Raw genomic sequence first — 21,558 nt, forward strand, 5'->3', positions numbered from 1 at the left:
TGGCCTTGTCAGGAGCAGCTTCTGGTGTTCCTGCTGTTGCTCTTACTGACCCAGGGAAGGTCCAGAGCCAGCTGTGCAGTGCTTGGCTGTAGCTTTCTCAACAACGCAGGTGGGTGGTGTAACGCAGGTGGGTTAATGCTCTTTCCAAAGAGCATTAACTCAAGAACCCTGTTGACATGTGCAAAAGAGGCACTGATCCCTGGCAGCATTGTCCTGAGTGCAGCAGAGATACCTGATAAAACTGGCTTAGAGTAAGTGCTCAGTCATTGTCAACGAAACTGAATAAAATTTCATAGAAGTCATAGAGGGTATCTGGGTTTTCCCTTTATGACCTGTTTTTAGAACATTAGCTGTACTTTCTGTCAGCACAAATGATGAGAAAGATCCCACTAAGATCTTGCACAGACATCAAAAGGGATTCCAGGAGAGATGTCAGGCCAGAGCTCCCATTCTGTCTCCACTTGTGCCCTCCAGCCTGGGCACCAAGGACGATGTACAAATAAAACCGAGCTCCTCTCCACCTGTCATCACCGATCACCCATTTTATAAGTGGTCAAACCATGATTTTAAAATATCTGCATGTGAATTATTTGGTTATACTAGACATTTTGTATAGTGGTCCACAGATTCCAAAAAAAGTGGAAACTTACTAATTAATTATAGTGAAACATGCAAGAAACTCATTTCATAGATCAGAAAACAAAGGAGATGACCACTAAACCGCCAACTCCCTGACTCTGTGGGAGCCCAATGTCCATGAGTCTGAAAACTCCTGCTGTGAGAGTTACACCAGCCCAGTAGATGGAAAACCTGAAGCACAAGTGGAATATTAATATCATTCTGTCCCCCCATGCACCAAGGAAAATGCAAGAGTCCTTAACAGAGATGTATCATTTACTTACAAATTGCTTCCATCTAATTTCCTTAATGACATGGAAAAGGAGAAATGCCAAAAATTGCATGGGGAATCAAGAGTACACTGAAGGGCCCTCCACATAGCCTTGGCTCTGACAGCTTCCCCCTGTGGCCAGCTCCCCAGGTTTGCTGTTAAATAACAGCAAATAATCATTAGCACAAGACTCAAATGAAAGAGTTCAGATGGCCTTTGAGGAATTTATGAAGAGCATCAAGTAATAACTTTCATTTTCTTTGGCCCATAATTCATCACAATGTATCCTAATTCTAGGTTATGAATAATCTCAACAGACAAGGTCAGACTGGTTTAAACAGTCCCTGTTCTGTGAGACTGCAGGCAATCTCATGGGGCATTATGTTTTTGTTGTTGGAGTGGGGGGCAGTGCTGGGGATTCATATCCAGGGCCTCTTATATGCTAGTCAAGTGCTCTACCACTGAACTATACTCCCACCCCATGGGGTGTTGAGATACTTCCAATTTTCCACAAGCTAAGAATGAGTTCCACCTGGACCCAGGCAGAGATGATGTGAAGGGTCCCTGGAACTCCATGCACACATGACTAAGCACAGCCAAAGCTACCGTGGAGCCAACAAAGGTTCAACACTGCCCTCAAGGCAGGTGTTAGGTTCAGAGGGACAATAGACATAGGATTTGTCAACCTCAAACAATTATGCTGCGAACTGGCAACATCAACAGAGAAGGGGAACCAGTAAGTGGTGAAGCAGAGTTCTCCCATGAAGACTGCTCTTGTCAGGACAGGGACCACAGAGTTGAAGGTAATGAGATCACCAAGACTGTCAGTAGGTCCAGGGCCTGTTTAATGCACCCTGCAGCTGCTCTGGAATGGAGCCCCTGATGTCAGCAACCCAGCTTCATCTGGGTAGTACTGTTGCCAGAATTCCTTAGAGGAATCTCAAAGAATGTTTTTGATCTTCACAGTAGAACCTGTCTCTAGCCCTCATAATTTCAACCATGCACTTGGTTGGTTACCACCAAAAGCCTACAAGGCATGCAATACAGGTTGGGAAACCTCATTTGATTCCCCAGGAGCTGTGGCCTGGGCTTTCTACCTCTTCCTCCTCCATGGCTTTGCCATGGACTTACACCACCATGCCCAGTCATCCTGGCTTTTCCTTTTTACAAAGACACAGAGTCCTTTAATGTTCATAGTTTTATTTTTTGGTGCCCTGCCAACATCCATTCCCTCTTTCTGGTGGAAGCACACTGATTCTCCTCTGGGGACCTGCACCTGCCTTACCCTCAGACTGATATGGGTAGGATAACCTTATGCCCACTCTAGTAAATTCCACTAATTTGTCCCATGTCCAAAGTGAATGACTCAAAGACATCACAATTTGATTTGAGGTAATGAGAACCTTTCCCAAGTTTGTCAAAAATATTGGGAAGGGGATGTCTAAGAGGTAGTTACACAGATTGTAGGACAAAACCAGGAGCTACATGTGGTGAGTTTGACATGAATGGGTAGAGACTGTCTCAGAATGATGCCAACCCAGAGGAAAGGGACATTAAAGATGAGAGACAGATCAAAGTCCTGAGGACATCAACTGAACCTCTGAAATCAGTCTTGTCCAAAATCTATCCCTCTATTCCTCAAATAGCCTCACTCAGTAATTCCTCAAATACATCACCCAATGATTCTTTAATTTTCTTAAGCCTGTTGTTAAGTTTTTATGACTTGTAGCCAAATGAGTCTTAATACAATATACTTTGACCTAATAATCCATGTCCAAGAATTTATTTTAATGCCTAAAAAATGGGAAAACATCATATACAAAATATTCACAGCAGGTTCATGTGATTTACAATAGCAAAACACTGGATGTAATGTAAATGTCCAGCAGTAGGACAATGGTCATGTATGTTCTATAATGAATGGGCTGTATATCGTTATTTTGAAATGTATACAAAACTTAGCACTTCTAGTGGCATATTCAGCAGAATAATGAAGTTGATAAGAGGTGGTATGTTGGGTGCCAGAGCTACTGGGTGTCATGGGAAAGGATGGGTCTTTGGGACAGGAAATTCCAGCTAGTCCAGATACAAACTGAGTGGAAAGGTCAGAAGAAGCTTTGCTGAAATTTAAGCAAAGACAAAGGAGGTAAGGGAGTAAGCCATGCAGTTACCTAGAGAAAGAACCTTGCAGATAATGGAAAGACAGTGCATAAGCCCTGAGATAGTCTTCATGGCCTCTGACTTGCCAGATGCTCTAAGATGAAAGAAATGGGAAGACAGTTATGGGAGATAATTAGGATAACATACAAAATGATGTGATATAATTAGCTCTACAGTACAACTGTACCTTAAAAATGCATTGAAAATCAGGCGGGGGTGGGGGGAGGCAGGAATTTCCTGAAATGATAACAGTGGATAATCTTAGGAATATTTGAATAAATGCTATTCTTTTCTACTTTTTATATTTTCCACATTTTCTACAGCCATTATATTTGACCATTCAAATCAGAAAAAAAAATCACTTTATTTGAAGAAAAAAATTATCCAACTCATAACAATATAACCCAAGGTCTAAAATAAAATAGCAGAAATCAGAATTTTGATGCGCATCCAGGAGTAGGTGTACTGTGAGCTCATGAATGCTTCTGGCTAATAGCAAAGTACACTACCATACACACCTTTGCTCCATCTAAGTTTCTGAAATCCATCTACCTCCACAATAATGACCTGAACAGTTCAGGGAGTGTGGTGGAAGGTCAGGCAAGCCAGGATGTGGAACATGAGCAAAATGTCACTCCCAGTCTGTGAGACCTCCTGCCTCCTAGGATTTGCTTGTCCTACATTCTACTTTCATTTACACATCAGGGGGTAGGGGAGGGGGTAAACAGCTATACTCCCAGAAGCACACAACAGACGTCTTAAATAAATATTTATACAGGTCTGGTTAAAAGACCAGATCTTTTTATAACTAAGTCACACCAGGCCAAAAAGCACATTGGCTGGAAACTCAAATTCAAACAGAAAGACAGCTGGAAAATGAGGGGGACCCAGGCAACCCATTGTGAAGGCAAAACCAAATGCAAATCCCTCAGCTGAATAAGCAGCAGTCTTTAAAGGAGGGTCATGGAAGGTTGAGACAAAAAGCCTTGGAAATGCAGAGGGGAGTGTGCCAGCAAGACAACCAAGGATCAATGGACAGCCCCTCAACAACATTAAACAAAGAAGGCTGGTTCAATTGCTGGCTAGATTTACAGCAACAATGAGGACCCATCTGTCATTCTCTCCAAAGTCAGGCAATAATTATCCTGAGCCCTAGCACTCTTTAGCAATACCCCAGGCCCCATAACACCTCCAAGTTGTTAAATTATATGACTAGTAAAGCTCTGCTAATAAATCAATCCCACTTTAATTAGACTGCCCCTATCACTCATTTGCCTGGCAACCACCTCACCAGCAGCCGTGGAACTAACCCAACTGGAGGTCAGCTTTCCCTCAACCACCTTCAGTCAGAGGTTCTCCTGGGCTGCAGAAGAGGAGAAACTAACAGAGGTCAATAATGTATTCATCTATGTTCTAACTCACTTCAACAGAACTTCCAATAGCTTCCAGACTCTCTGTCCCACTCAAAGAAGGTTATCAAGTACTACAAAAATTAGTAACAGAGGTTGCTGAATTCAGTAAAGAGGGAAAAGCGGTTTTAAAAAAACAAATCGACAAAACTGATTAGTCCATCTTCAGCTGCAACACAGTGACTTAACCTTTTGTCTGTGTAGTCTAGAATTCTCAAAAGGACTGCCTCAGGGTAAAATTCAGAAGTTGCCCTACACAGTATTATTTAAATATCAGAATTGGGTAGTAACGTTTTTAAAACTAAAGACTTCACATTTAACATAAACAAAATGTTGAAAACCTGGATTTTTGCTTCTAAAAAACTGAGATCTACCCACCGGTCTGTCTCTCCCAGTGGTGCCAGCATGGTGCTTGACGGGGCTTGAGGTCTCAGGTGCCTCCCTCTCGTGCAGCATTAAAGCAATCTGCCAGTGTGAATTGAGCTGCTGTAAACACTGATGTGGCTGCATCACTGTAGTGTGCTAATCTTAAGTTCTTTGGATATATGCCAAGGAGTGGGATAAATGGGTCAATTGGTGGTGGTTCCTTCCATTCCAAGTTTTCTGAGGAATCTCCATTGTGCTTTCCAAAATGGTTGTACCAATTGGCAGTCTCACCAGCAATGATGAGTGAACCATTTCCCCCGTATCCTCACCAATATTTATTGTGACTTGTACTCTTGATAATTACCATTCTGAAGCTATGGAACCAACCTAGGTGCCTGTCAACAGATAAATGGATAAAGAAAATGTACATATACACAATGGGATATTACTCAGAAGAATTAAATTATGGCATTTGCAGGTAAATGGATGGAAGTGGAGACTATCATGCTAACTAAAATAAGCCAGTCCCAAATAACCAAAGGTCAAATGTTCTCTCTGCTATATGGGTGCTAACACAATAAGGGAGGTGGGGGAAATAGAAGTTCATTGTATTAGACAAAGGGGAATGAAAGGAAGGGAGCGGGTATGGAAATAAGGAAGACAGCAGAACAAATCAAACATAACTTTCCTATGTTTTATATGAATACACGAACAGTGAAACTCCACATCATGTTCAACCACAAGAATGGGAAGTTATACTCCACATATGTACAATAGGTCAAAATACACTCTACTGTCATGTTTATCTAAAAAGAATAAATTTTTCTTTTAAAGCCAATCTGCCTCAAAGTTCCTTCATAGTCCAGACCCTGTTTTTAGTCAGCTGAGCCCACAGGTTTGAACATGAACCTCAGATATAGCCCACAGTAACTGGAGAGAAAGAACAACAGTTTTGCCCCTCTATCAGCAAGTTCCAGCAAAGTATCTACCAAACAACACGGTGCTGCAAGAACAGCAGCCTCCAGTGTTTCTTCCTATAGGGTCTCTCTGCAAAGCACAAAATGTGGTACCCCAGGCAATTTCTCAAAGCCCAAAATAGTCTTCGAGAACTCTGTCTTCCCCAGACTACATTGAGAACCACTCATTAGCCCCAGACAGGCTATCAGAACTACCCACTTACCCTTGGGGCTCTGCATACCTGCAGACAGTCAAACCATGGGCCTTGCCTCTCACATAGTCAAAAACTGGTCAGATCCAAGAAAGTGACCACATGGTTCTTTGCCCAACCCCGTACACACAATAACCTGTATAACTCCCAGCAAGAGTGGCTCGAAGAGGTTACAAAATGCCCACTTCTGCCCTGGCCCATTCTCAGCACACAGCCAGGTTGCTTTTATACAGGTCACGCTCCATGTGAAGATCAGAGTCCTGATAATGGATAAGACACCCTTGTGCTGTCCTCCCCCCTACAGTTGTACCTGCTCATCCACCCCAACCACAAGGGCCTCCCTGCCAACCTCCCCACTGTCCGGCTTGGGCTTGGACCTTCTGCCTGGAACAAACTTACTAGGGCTCAAACAAACTGACCCACCCCTCACCTCCTTCAGGTCTTCAGACCTGTCCTGGCTGCCCTATTTAATAGTGAAACCTGCCCAGCTCTCCATCTTAGATGCCTTAACCTCCTTTATCTGGAGCACATATCCTCTATCACACTATTCAATGTGTTTATGTATGAAAACCTGGTGTATCATGTATCCACCCATCACCCCTTAAAAAAAAAAACAGCAGTACAAAGACATAAACTTAGAATTTTTGCTCCCTATCACCTCCCACATGTCTAGATCGATGCCTTTGGTTGATCAATTGCTTGCTTCCTTGATTAGAATAACACATTCCCTCTTAGCTCCAGCTTGCCAGGAAAGAGTCTTCAAGGAGAAAGCAGACAGGACTAAGAGTTCAAAACACCAAGATGCCCAACTGTACTACCAAGCAATCATTCCCTCAGCCAAAGGAGCAGAAGCTACCCTCTCTACAGACCATTCTTTTAAGGAGAGCCTCGAAGCATCTGCAAATGGCAAAGGCCTATGGAAACAGCAAGAACAGAACAATACAAGAGAACAAAATGAGAATGAGAACAACACAGGACAATCTGCAGGGTGGGTCAGAGCACCCTGGTTCCCTCAACTGCACACCCCTGGTTAGCTCTGCTCAGTTAGCATCACATGGAAAGCACATGACCCCCATGTGACACTGGAAATCTGCGTCTCTGGAACGGGCAGGAAGGCTGCCACTTCACAGGGAGAGACCTGGAGTACAGAGATCTCACCCAGAAGGCACCAGCCCAGGGACAAAAAGCCAGGATTCCAGCTTTTTTTCCTTGTTTTATTTGTACATGACAGAATGAATTTATACATTTTGATAAATCACACACATAAATGGAGTATAATTTCTCATTTTCCTGATTGTACTTATATTGTAGAATCACACCAGTTATGCAGTCATATACTTAATGAGTTAATTAATAATGTATGTTTCACTCTACTATCCTTCCTACCCCCATACCCCTTCCCCTCCCTTCACTTCCCTCTACCACCTAACACGTAACTCATTCTTCCTAGCGCCCCCCTTATTGTGAATTAGCATTCACATATTAGAGAAAACATAAATTCTTCAACATCACAACACACTTTCACTTTGCTTCTTCTACAGGACAGGAATAAAGAGGAGGAAGAGCCCTTGAAGCCAGTTACTCAATTTTTATGAATGTTTATGGACTATCCTCAGTGAAGTAAATAGTCCACCCTCCTGGTGCTACACTCATCCTAAAGAACTAGCAGCTGGAGCGAGGTTCTTGCTGAATGTCATTCACACATTTTCTTTTTGGTGTTTTGGGTTTGGAGGCGGAGGTTGTAGCAGTAGGAATGGAACCCAGGGCCTCATGCATGCCAGGCAAGCTCTCTACCACCAAGTCATACCTCAGCCCCATATTTGCACCTTTTCTTTCTTTCTTTCTTTCCTTCCTTTTCTTTCTCGAGACAGAGTCTCACTGTGTTATGTAACACCTTGCTTTTGCTGAGGCTGGCTTTGAACTCGTGCCTCAGCCTCCGGAGCCACTGGGATTATAGGAATGTGCCACGGTACCCAGCCATATTTGCACATTTCTAACACTTGCTCTTACACATAATTTTGCACAGCCCTGATCTGTGCTTCCCATGATGCCAGTACAGCTATCAAGCAAGTAGCCCAATACCTGTGGGAGGCAGGCTTGGCAGGTATCCTCAGACAACACTCAGCTCTGTCCTACAACTACCCTGTCCAGCAAGCATGAGTAGCAAGCCTACGTTTCCCAATCATTCTTTCATTCAATAAACAAACACTAATTGAGTACCTACTACATGCCAAACACTGTTCCAATGAGATGAGGATTCAGCAGTTACTTCCCTATGATTTGATGAAACACGCCTTTTAAAATCCTGTCTTTCCCTTAATCACAGAACACTGCCATGTTATGCTAGTAAAATAAGCATTCACTGGAGAGAAAAACAGAGATAAGGGGGGAAATTACAGAACAGAACCTTCATATTTTGTCTTCTCCAGCCTTCTGCTCTGGCGTTGTGTGGCTGCTAGGTATTTGAAGATTCTAGGTAAACTCTCAATCTCAGTCTGTTATTTCCAACTTGGCCCAGTATCTCTCCTCTGGCACCCAAAGCCCCGTGGCCCTATTGCCTTGATCTTTTGGCACACACAAAAAGGATCCTTGTCTTCTCCAACAAGCTGAAAGTCAAGGGTTAAAGCATATTCATCTCTAGCCCCAGGGGCTATGAAGGCACAAGTACATTGCTGATGCTCAACGAATGTTTGTGAAATTTAAATGGACAAGGCTTGAGAGACCTCTGAACACCAATAACAACATCTAATTTTTCACATACAAGAACTCATCCAGAACCTAAATCTAATGTTATCCTAGAGCAATGGCAAGGATATTGTCACCAAGGTCATCCTCCCTGGCCTGGTCCTGCTGGTACCATCCTGCACATTGAACCTCTTTGGCTGAAAGCTGCTAAGGGAACATTGAAGAACACAACATATTGTGAGGAAGAGGAATCACTGAATTAGGCTTTAAAGACTTGGCTTAACGAAACAGTGCTGAATAAATATTTACTCATGTGAGCTGAATCAAAGTCATTAGAAGATCATTAACATTACCACTCTGGGAATAAAAGTTAAACATGGTAGAATAAAGCCTTTTTCTCTCTTCCCTCCTGCCATCCTCCTGAAAAAAGCTTACCAAAGTAATAAGCAGCATGGAAAATACAGTCAACCCCCAAAGCACTCACTTACAAAAGACATCCTCTAACTAAAGTGTAAACTGGACTGAGGGAAGATGCTGAAAGCTGACAACATACCTCAGTCAAATCTTAAGTATTGCTCAGAGTTTTCCACAATTAGGTGGCATGGTTGTCAATAGCCCAAACAATTACCTGCTCATTCAACAGCTAGAGTGGGGGTGAGCTACAGCATCTACTCCTGAAACCCTTTCCCTTATTTCCACACACTACACAGGGAACCCAAAGGAGTAACTGCTCAGCCAGCCACAGGTGCAAGAATCTGGCAGTTAGAATGTTGATGGCCTTGTCAGCAAGGGGAGCCAAGGTGCCCCTGTCAGCCAGGCAGTCTATTGCTCAAAAGGCAGGGAGATGTTATCCAAGGCAGACAGATGGGATGTAAAGTGCCCTGAGGAAAAAAATACTCAAAACTGCCTACTGCTCCCTTCATGCCCAGCTCTCCCTAAAGTCACAATTATTAGAACAGTGAGGTTCTGAAAACCTAACAGACAGAACTAGGGAACCAAAGAGAATTAAGAAGTGAACTCAGCAAGGCCACCAGACACAAAGCCAATACACAAATACCAGTTACTTCTATATAGCCATAAACATTAAGAAAGTGCAATTTTTAAAAGATACTATTTAAAATCATGAAAATCAAATACTGAGGAATAAAGAAATGAAACTAAAACCAAAATGTGCAAGACCTCACCAAGAAAAGCAACACACTTGGCAAAATGAGAATAAATATAGGGACAGATACAACATGTTTATAGACTGGAAGACTCAATGTTGTCAATCAAAATTCCAGTCAATTTTCTTGGGAGAGAATAAGATAATTCTAAAGTTTATTTGGAAAGTAGAGAGTCAAGAATAGCCATGATAATCCTAAACAACAACAAAACTTGGAAGATAGTCAGTACCAGTATGAAGATTTAATTATTTCCAAGTTATAGTAAAAAAAAAAAAACCATAGGACACAAGATCCACACACAAGAAAAGTACACATAATGGACACTGGGAAACAGTTGTATTCACTTAAAGGTGTTGGGCCAATAGGACATTCCCATGAAATGATTGAATCTTGACCCTACTTCACACCATATACAAAAATATACTAATTTGAGCTATAGATTTAATTATGTAAGGCAAAGGATAACAATGGACACATCTGAAATATTGGGAGTATTTTAATAATCCTAGGGGAAGAAAAAATTATAAACAAGACGTAAATGTATTCATCTGAAGAAAAGGTAGCAAATAGAACTGCAATAAAAGAGTAAATAGCAAGCTATCGAGTGGGAGAAGATATTTATAATACTTATAACTACCAGGGGACTTGTATCTAGAACTATAAAGAAGTTTTACAAATTAATAAGAGAAAAACAATAGGAAAATGGATAAAAGACTTAACAGGTTCTTCATGAAAGATATACACAAATGACCAATAAACAGGAAAGCATGTTTAATTTCATTAGTAACCAGTAACCAGGGAAAATAGAATTAAAGTAAAAAAGATAACACTATATAGCCAAAGAAAGACTAAAAGGATGATCTTTTAAAATGATGATTTGGAACTCTCAAAACTGGGGATGAAAGTATAAACTGGTATAAACTTTTTAAAATGTAATACCAGCATCTATAAAAGCTGATCATATTGACTCAACCATTGTACTTCTAGATATACACTCCATACACGCATATGCTTGCCAAAAGATACTTTCACAAATGCCCACACCAGCATTATTCATAGTTGCCCAAACTGGAAACAACCCTGTTTCCATAGTCAAATGGATAAACTGGTACAATATCCATCCACTGGATATTATACAACAATGAAAATAAATGAATCACAGCTAATCACAACTATATATGTGAACCTCACCAAATAATAAGACCAAAAAGGCAAACACAAAAGCATTGATTAGATTATCTATTTTTGATCCTATTTGGATAAACTTGAAAAATCAGACAATGATCTATGGTGGTTTAATACATAATAGTGGTTACACCTGGGGCCAGTGACCAGGAGGGGACAAGAATTTCTCAGGTAGGAAGATGAGTGAGTTTGAGAGGTAGCCACACAGCTATTTCCACTCAATGAAAATGTATTAAGGTTCACAATTTTGATCTTTGACTCTTGTCTGTCTCTTTAATTTTTTTAAATGACATGCGCAAATTATTTTTTTAAAAAAGCTCTTAGACATTTTTTTGGCAATTTCATTAAAAGAGCCAAGAAACATAGATGGCAAAATTGAATAAAGAAAAGATGAAGATTAGTCCCAATTCTACCTATTACAATGATGGAAATAAAAGAAAATTTTAAATACTGAGTGTTGAAGGTATCAGGACACAGTCTTTTTTTCCGTGGTCTTTATAGGACAAATTAGAAATATTAATCAAAGTGTAACATACACATTCTTTGAACTCAGCAATTATACTTTGAGAAATGTATTCTGTACTTGTGCTGGCGCAGATGCCAAAAGAACACAATCAAGTGTGTTTATTACAGATACATAACAGCAAAATATGAAATCACTCCATTAATAAGGGAGTGATTTAATGAAGTATTATATACATACCACAAGAGGGTATTAAGCTCTTGAAAAAGATAGATGTGTAATGCTGCAAAATGTAGTAAGTGAACAAAGAAAGGTCATTAGTAATTGTCAAAGCTCACACGTGTGGGTACCTGAGTGTGCACGGTAATAAAATTATATAAATAAAATTTTAGAGAAGCTACTCAACAAACTGGGGATGATGATTACTTTGAAGGAAAGGGACCAAGAGCACAAGGTTGAAAGGTGCTCTCATTCCACTACTTATCCTCTTGCATGTTTTGGATTCTCTTCCTGTGTATGTTGTGCATGTACTGCATGGACTTCCAAGGTGAAAACACAAGTCCATGCACTGCAACCAAATAAAGCAGCCAAAACACGGGTCAGGGCACTAGCAATCAGCTTCTATGTAGTTGCTTGCCATCATAGACAAACTTAATTTGGCCAAAAATAGCTTGTGCAGATGGAGATTTAAGTGGCTGACATCTTAGACTACCTAGATCTGCTCTTGATTTATAAATTACAAGTCAAATAGATTATTCAATATCCACAAAGTAAAATTAAAATAGTCAGGAATTTTCCAAAATTAAAATCCCTAGGACATTACCTTTTTCCTTTTGCAAGAAAACCTTTCCTTCCTAGTCGAGGACAATTTTAGTGAGAATCAAGGAGGAGAAAGAAGAGGGACAAACGCAAATATTTCAATGATATTACTATTCTCTCTGTCTCTCTCTCTCTCTCTCTCTCCTGCTTCCTGGTGCCATGTTGCTTTCCTCCTCCCACCACACTCTTCCACCATGATGTTCTGCCTCACTTCAGCCCCAGAGGAATGAAGTTAGCTATCTATGGACTAAACCTCTAGAAACATGAGCCCCCAAACAAACTTTTTTCTCCTCTTATTGTTCTTGTCAGGTCTTTTTCATCACAGGAATGAAAAAACTGATAAAACAACATCCAAGTGGAAGTGTTGGAAAGACAATTGGAGACAGGAGCTTAGATTCAAAGAAAAGTTTAAGTGGGGACCTAAATTGAGATCATCAGCACAAAGACTACATTTAAGTCTCAGAAGTGGTTGAGATCATTCCCCCCTGCCAAGAAATCACAAATACCCTAGTGAGACAGGAGGGAAGGTTCCATAAGGGGTCCTGGCTGGAAGGCTGAGTAGTGGGGTGAGAGCGGGCCATCCCTGAGGAAACTTATGTGCTAAGCTGAGCTGTACTGGCTTTCTTACAAAAACCATTTGGAGCTCCAGACAGCTTTGAAAATGATGAAGATGATTAGATTTGCATTTTTAAAAGCTGTCTCAGGCAAAAAATATCTTTTGTGAGCAACTGCTGGGCCTGACATGCCCCCCTTTCCCTCCCCATTCTCCTTTCAGGCTCCACTCCCCCAAGGGTAGGATTGACAGTTACTGTACACTTCCGTGAACCAAGGCATCTGACCCAACTGAGCTGATCAGATCCATTCCATGGACTTTGGGTCCAAGATGAATGACAGTAAGGGTTGAAAACCAAGATAATTCATCCCACCACAAGGATGGGGGTAAGGCTGAGCTTGGCCAAGTCTGTCATCCAGATTGCTTAACCAATATTCCTTGGGGACACTGGGCTTACCACACAGTAGCTGATTTCCTCCAGAGCAAGTATTCCTCAAGAATTAGGCAGAAGCTGCAAGGTCTTGGAAGTCATGCAGCAACCTTCCAGAGTATTCTACTGTCTGGGAGTCACAAGCTTACTGAGATGAAAGGAGAGAGGAATGAGATATCACTCTTGATGAATGATTGACAGGGCAAACTTGTAGAAGAGCATGTGAAAGGAAGGGATGATATCGCTGTGGTCATCCTCAGAAAGCACCATCTGCCACAGCAATGGAGAGGCCCCAGACTGCCTCAGCACACACTAGCTCGGTAAATCCTTTGTTTCCAGACATTCTTTCCTACAAGGGTCAAAGCAGCTTATGCCCAGGCTGATGCTGAGGCTTCTGTGTTGCAGTAGACAAGTGGATGGACAGATGTCAGAAGAAAACAAGGAGGACACTTCCAGGCAGGCCATGGAACGAAAGACATACAATGACTGAAACCCCATTGTGATCTCTGGGACTGCCACACTGGAGACCAGCTCCAGCTCCAGTTCTCTATGGCAAATGATGGGCTCAGCACCTTCCATACACACTTCCTGACATGACTTAGTTAATTTAATCTATTGTTCATTTTTATCCCTACAAATATACTCTGGCGTTTCCTTAGTAACCTATCATCCAGAGTTTAAACCTACTTGATAATACATTTAAAGTAATTGACTTAAATTATTCATTTGCTTTGATCCACTTCTGGGAATCTAACCCTAAAGAAAAATCTTTGTTGCAGAAGAATGTTTACAGCAGCATTATTTACACTTAAAAGTGGGAATTTTAAATGTGCCAAAAAAGGAGCGTTTAAGTAACTGTGATATATCAGTTCGGTTGACAATTAGGTAACATTTAAATTTTTAGCTCACTGAAATAACTGTTCAAAAGATAAAATTAAAAAGTGCAAAAAGATGTAAAATATATGTCTACAGATTAAAAATATGTACAAATAAATCTAAATCCAGGGGGCAAATTTGGGGAAAGAAATACATTTTAAGAATGGTGAGGAAATGAACTTACTCCCTTCTACTTTTCTGAATTTTTTTTTCTTTCGTCCTCGCCTCCACCCCAGTACTGGAGATTGAACTCAGGGTGCTCTATCACTGAACTACTTCCCCAGTTCTTTTTACATTTTTTATAAGACAATACTTTGCTAAATTGCCAAGCCTGGCCTTGAATCTGCAATCCTCCTAACTCAGCCTCCCAAAGGGTTGGAATTACAGACATGTGCCTGAATGCTGAATTTTAATGATAAAAATTTCTAGAAATGCCTTCTCTAGCTAAGTCTCTTTTAACATTTCTCTTTATTTGTACCCTCACATGATAGGAAATATTGGTCTCTATCAAGTCTCAAACTTGAAGGTATAAATTAACCAGGTTCTTGTGAGCATCTATGAATTGTCCTCTAGTGTAAGCGGTTCAAGTGTGTAAGGTATGGTTTTGGTGGATTGTCACACTGTTTCTGGGGCAATATACAGTTGTCCTTCAGTTCAGAGAACTGCAGAAGCCCATCAGACACCAAAATCTGTGGATGCTCAAATCCCTTAAGTTTTAGTATAGTGTTTGCATGGATTCAACATACATCTTACTGTGTACTTTATATAATCTCTAGATTATTTGAAATACCTAATATGATATAAATGCTATGTACAGTAAAAGTTGTTTACTGTATTGTTTAGGGAATAATGACAATAAAAATGTCTATACATGTTCAGTACACTTTCTTTACCAAACAGTTTCAATTTCCAGTTAGGTCAGTAAATGCAGAACCTGTGGGTAGGGAAGATCAAGGGCAGCAAGCATTCTCCCAAGCTCAGCTGTTCATGTTTCCTTTCTCAGTCTCCTTATAAGGAAAATAGGAGTGATTAAAAGAGAGAATGTTTACCCTCTCAGGATTGCTGAGAATATGGCATTAAGATGATATTGAGCACCTATCAACCAACGGTAACATTCTAATTTACTCCTTCTTCCATCACTGGGACTTCTGGTAAACCCACCACAGCCTGCCCTTTTTGAGGCTAAGTCCTAGTGAAAAAAATTCCTTGGGCCAACACCCTGTGATATGTAGGTAAGAATTTGTGGCTTACAGAGAACTCTCATGGTGTTCTCCTGTGATTTCCATCCATGCTGGAGGATGCCCTTTCTTCCTATTCTGACAAGTTATGAGGGCTGCAGGAAAGGTAATAGGAACAAACAAAGAACTGGGGAAGGTCTCAGAAAAATTCATGACCAGCCTGAGTTATAAAACTAGCCAATAACTTGAATCCAAATCTGAAGCTTGCAACATAGACAATCTGTGTCTTGGAAACACTGGATTTTCTTTACCTGGGTATTCCGTCAATCTAAACAAACACACACAACTTTTGCATACAGTTTTGTGCACAAATTTTTTAAACCTAAGCAGCAGTGTTTCAGGAGTCACTAAGCTTAGGGGCAAGACCCAGGAGTCTAACGTTCAGCACCTATCCTTGTCATCAACTTGGGGAAACATAGGAAAACATCTCTAGACCCTGGTCTTCTCGGGTTGAAAATTAGCAATTTTCACTTAACTACCAAGGTTTTGAGACTCTAAAATTCCAGTGTAGATGTAGCAATGGGAATTCCTGCTCATTAAAGATTTTTATTTTAAATCAACAAGTTTGGGGAACAGATTTATTTACATAACCAAAGCCTAAGAATTGAACAGTAGGCATTATTTACCCATTGGCAAGTTAAGATAGAAAATATGAGTTTCCCAATGAGTGGTCTGCAAACTATAGGTTTCTTTTCATATACCACTACAGGCTTGTCAGATGGAAAAAAAGTGCACCATGTTTTTGGCCAGATCTTACACATTTCTGAAACTTCTCTGTGACCTACACACTCTACTATTTTGAAGGGCTGACATTTTCTAGCGTAAGAAAGGAAAAAAATAGATAACACAGAAAGAGAGCATTTTAGAAGAAAATGTTATTCATCCATTGAGTTGGGACACTGGTTTTCTAAACAGAACAATGATTTGAAATTCTTTTAAAAATTAGCAACACCTTGGAGTCCCAACATGTTGTAATTTGGGAAAAGCACATAAATGATAAAACCTAAAGCTTTTACCTGGAGGGGGCAAGTTCCTGAAAATTCTGGAACTTAAAGAAGTTACATTGAAATCTATTACCAGAGTCACAAAATACTAAAACTTATCCCAAAAGATGCAGATCTGCCCATAAACAGGCTGTTAAGAACACCGTGGATTACATCATCTCAAAAGGGAAACAATGGGGCTTATGTGACCACTACCATACTGCCACTATCAAACTTTCCAGGAATGGAAAAAATTAAGGAACCTAACTGTAACTTGCTATAGTGTTGAATTAATACAAAGATATTCTAGAATGAAGGTAGTAGGAAAAATATTGTTTAACCTCTAGGGATCACCTAAAAAACTGCGGGGGACAATAAGGTATAAAAAGTGCTTTTGGTGCCACAACATATCCTTGGTCAGTCCAGATTTCCTTTCAAGGCTTAGGAGACACATCCCTGTGTTCTTTAAAACAGTTCCATCTCAGCACCCATTTCTCAGAGACAGAATCCAGGTCCTCTGCATGCAGAAAGGACCATGACAAGGCCTCACACCTTAATTGGCTCTTCCTCCATCTCTCTCTATTCCCTCCACTCCCTGATTGGGCTTCCTTTGAATTACTCCTGGAATTAGCGTCATCTAATCAGCTACTCACAGTCAGGTCTTTGCCTCAGACCCCAATCCCAGGCAGGAAAGTTCCAGAAGTACTTTGGAAAATAAAATGTACAAACTCAGTCTAACCACAAACACCTATGCGAACAAACCAAATGTAGTTCCAGGACAGCACCTTCAACACTCTCCTGGTTTTGCAAATTAAATCTTTACAGGATCCTAGGATAGGGCATTCTTCTGGACTCAAAAATCCAAATGGATGTAACAGTCCTTGCCACAATTGTTGTAATAGCCTATGATTTCATATTGCCATTTAAGATACTTACAGATCCAAAAGCAAGAACATGACTAAACCAAACCAAATGAATCATGTGAAAGAACTAAACAAAGTAAGATTCTTCCTCTTCCAATTATTGCATCTTTTCTGAAAACCATTGATATTACCCTCCTTTGGAGGTAGTCTATAAAGTCTTCTTCGATATATAGAATGAGTCACTTCCAAGGTTTGTGACTGCCTCAAATGAGTGCACTTAACTCAGGTCACATCTGGGTGTGACCTAGGAGACAGGGACAAGTTTAGAGCAGAAAAAAACATGAGCTTTTCTTGGAGCCAGATGAACTCAGAAAGGTTTTGGTCATTAGTCCTTCTGAGGACTGGCACTGTCCAGAATGGAGGAGAGAGCCTGAGTGTTCTGTCACCTGTCTCAATTCAATCAGAAAGACAGAAAAGGAGAGAGAGACGAGCAAGCGTTAAAACACAGAGATGTCCTCTGGAGATAAGTGGGGTGGATGTGAAAGAGAAGGACAGAGTGGACAACCATGTACCAAAAGAGGGGCAAAGATGGCTCAGCTCTCCAGTCCCACTCTCAAGATATTCATCCAGAAACTGAGCTCTTGGGCCATAATAAAGGCAAAGGGGTACGGAAGAAAGAGAACCTTGCTACCATTTGCTTGAATCAACATACTACCAACCTTAGAGAAGCAAAGGAAGGAGAGAACATTTTATAACAAACTTGTCACTTTCTATTATGATCCACCCACACATCTCCAAAGTACAGAAATCAATGTCCTAAAAGAACTCATTTGTCAATTCATTAATTACAGATGAAGATAAACTCTAGTAAGGGATTATCATGCCACAATAAATTCTATGAAATTCATCACAATGCCCTAATTTTTTTAGTAACAGTGGAAGCTCTGGGCTTGACTGTTCTTCTTGCTAGGAAAAGAGGCAGAAACTAGCTACTCAAAGGCTAGTCTCTGGAACCCACACTCTGGCTACAGTCCAGCAGCAACACTCCCAGTGACCTCAGGAAAGCTGTTTAACCCAGCTCTGCCGTGGTTTGGTCATCTCTTTAATGGGGACAGTGGAGCAACATTGTTAGTTCATGTACAGAGGTTATTGGCATAGTGCCTGGCACAGAGTTTGAAAAAAAAAGTGACCTATTTGGATGACACACAAATATAACTGACCCAAACACCCCCTGTTCTCTTGCACCACATTCCTGTCTTCCTACAACATGATCTAACGCACCCCTGGAAGTCCAAAATGCTTTCTTCATCAAACTTCCTTCCCAGTTACTAACTCTGGGACCTCCACACAGGCAGATAGCAACTCATCTTTAGAAGGATATCGTAAGGGGCAAGTTCACCCAGAGCCCACTGGCAAATAGGACTGTGACAAGGAGAGTCCCTTGATTCCCAAACTGGTTGCTCTTCAGAACCATCTTTGGGGGGTGTTAAAAATTTCCCATTAGTGGGCTTCCTCTTTGATAGTTTCACAGACTGCAAGAGGGCCTGGGAAGATGTTGTTTGTTACTTCTGTTTTGCTTTTATTTTTACAAAGTTCCTCTGGTATTTTCTCACACTTGGGAACTCTGATCTAAAGTATAGGTATGCAAAATCAGTGGTTCTCAACCAGAGTAATTCTGCCTATAGAATAAGGGGACATTTGGCAGTATCTGGAGAATTTTTTACTGTCACAATTTGGGGAAGGGACCTAATGACATCTAATGCTTAGAGGCCAGCAATGCTGACAAACATCCAACACTGCATAAAGACAGCCCCTGTGACAAAGGATTATCTTAGTCCACTGTACTAAACATGCCAATGTTCAGAAATCCTGCTCTAAGTCATTAGAGGGTATGGCTTTCTCTGGGTCAGTGCCAGAAATGGCCGTTATGTTCCCAAGTTCATCAACTGGGGTCATCCCACAAAGCCCAAAGAGTTGAATATGGGTAACGCAATGGACTGGTGACTGGGGAACAGCTTTGAAGGAAACCATGATGAAATTCAGGGAAAGACCAACAAAATCTCTGTGCAAACAAGGTGAACATAAACTTAATTTTCAAAGGGTACACCAAAAATTCTGACATCAGAGACAGGTCAGGCAGAGCTTCTCCACTGGACCCATGAATACCAGGAGCACCTGCTGAACCCTGACTAAGTGACAGGCAGGGGATCCACTTAGTGTTCAGTAGGTGTAAGAAGCGGGTAGAAGCCTTGCTTACCACTCTTCTGTTTATTCCTCACAATTATAAGATAAGGCAGATATTTTGGCAGTTGAGGAAACACAAAGATGGAAAGAAATAAGAAACATGCCTAAGGCCACCATGCTAGGCTGTGGACCCACCAGCCCCTACAGCTGGGGGCCCAACCCGCTTCCCATCCTCATCCTGGAATTTATTTCTCTGAAGTATGCTCTGAGGTACTCTCAGACTATTCATTCCACTGGCCCCGCCCCATATCTGTAGAAAACATTTAGGGGGAAGCAGGCTCAGATACTGGAGTCTTTATCAACTCCCACTGGTGATTCCTGAGAACCAACCAGGCAGCCCACTGTGGCAGCTTTTGTTAGGAACACTAATGCCAGAGTGACTGCTGGGGGCTGATTCCTCCAGAGAGGAGAGACTGGCTTCTGTGACATAAAGACCACTATAGATTCTCCTTAAAACAAAACATGCTTTATGGAGGAGAAGCCAGCTCCTACACAGCTCCTAAAGGTGAACTAGGCTAATTTGGCACAAACAGTGACAGAGATTCCTGTACTCTGGAACCTGGTATGTGTATGGTCTGCATGATTCCCCTCACCTCCTGAAATCCCCAAACCAAAAACCATAAGGGCAAATTTACAGGGAATACACTGTGCTGGTATTGGAGTCACAGACCTGATAGTAACTTTACCAACCACAGTCTTTATTTTGCCAACAAGACAAACAGCCTTGTAAGGACAGGCTGCCAGCCACATGGGGCAAATGATTATAAGAAAAAAGAAAATCATTTATTATTCACTATAATTATTCTACTGGCTTATCTCTGAATCATTCCAATTTTCCCTACTGTTGCAAGTACCCCATTTTGTTCTAATTTGTCTGCCCAATGATTTTGAATTAAAGTAATCTACTATTTGCTTTTTTTCAACAAGGTAGGGGGAGATAGGATGCATGCATGCTGAAAGAAAAATGCCATGTGGCTTGGAGCAGCCCTTGGGATGCCCATTCCCTTCCTAATTACCAGCCCACTGGCTTTCAGACAGATGGAAAAGAAAGACCCGCCCCTTACAGAGCTTACATAATGAGGCGCTGCATAATCACAACTTCACATTCAATCTGCCCCATTAATGCCAGAGGTGGTCAACCGAATGAGAGAATTAGGGTCTTGTGGATAAGACTGATGTGTGTGTACACAGTAATTTATTAACCATAACATGCTTTGTGGAAAAATGCCTTCCAGTTCAAAAGCGTGAAAGAGATATGCAATTTACAACCACCACTGATTTAATAGCTTATCAGTGGGGGAGCAGGTGGGGGTTGGAGTGTGTGTGCTACCATTGAACTGCAACGACACCACAGAATAAAAACATCTCGAGACAGTCAATTAAGGGAATTATTCATGGGCTTGTTAAAAGGTCACATGCCAAAACTTCATGTAACAGAAAAGGGGCAAGGTACAGTGCTCAATTACTTATCTTTTTAACCCAAAGGTGATTAGAAATGGGGTAAAGCCATTTCTAAATCTGATTGTATTCAGTTATTATATACATATAATATACACACATATATATACACACAGACATATGTGTAAATATATATAAATATATTTATCTTATATTTATATTAATTTTTATTATATATTTTATATTTAATATATATTTAAAGCTATTATTGATGGCTTTCAATATCCATTGTTGAAAAAAACCTAGAAAGGCACTCTCTCTCCATCTTCTCAGGCCTCTACTACTACATCAACATCTTGCTCCTTCTCTGCTTTAGACAAAGGAGTAGATATTTAATTCATGTTGGTATGAATGTCTCTACTCATCTGGAGGCCTCTTTCAGGCATTTAGGACAAGTCTAGAGGTGTATAAATGGTTTTTCTTTTGATCAAAGAAATAAAGTTTCCATTAGACAGAGGAATGTGAAGAGGGGGAAAGGTCCTAAATCCAGCCTCAGTAGGTAACAATACTCCAAAAGTCCCCACCACCCCCATCCCCAGGAGATATTTGGCACTGTCTGTAAACATTCTTGGCAGTCACAACTGGGTGGATGGGGTGTTGGTA

The sequence above is a fragment of the Sciurus vulgaris genome (assembly GCF_902686455.1).
Source record: "Sciurus vulgaris genome assembly, chromosome: 3".
Lineage (NCBI taxonomy): Eukaryota > Metazoa > Chordata > Mammalia > Rodentia > Sciuridae > Sciurus > Sciurus vulgaris.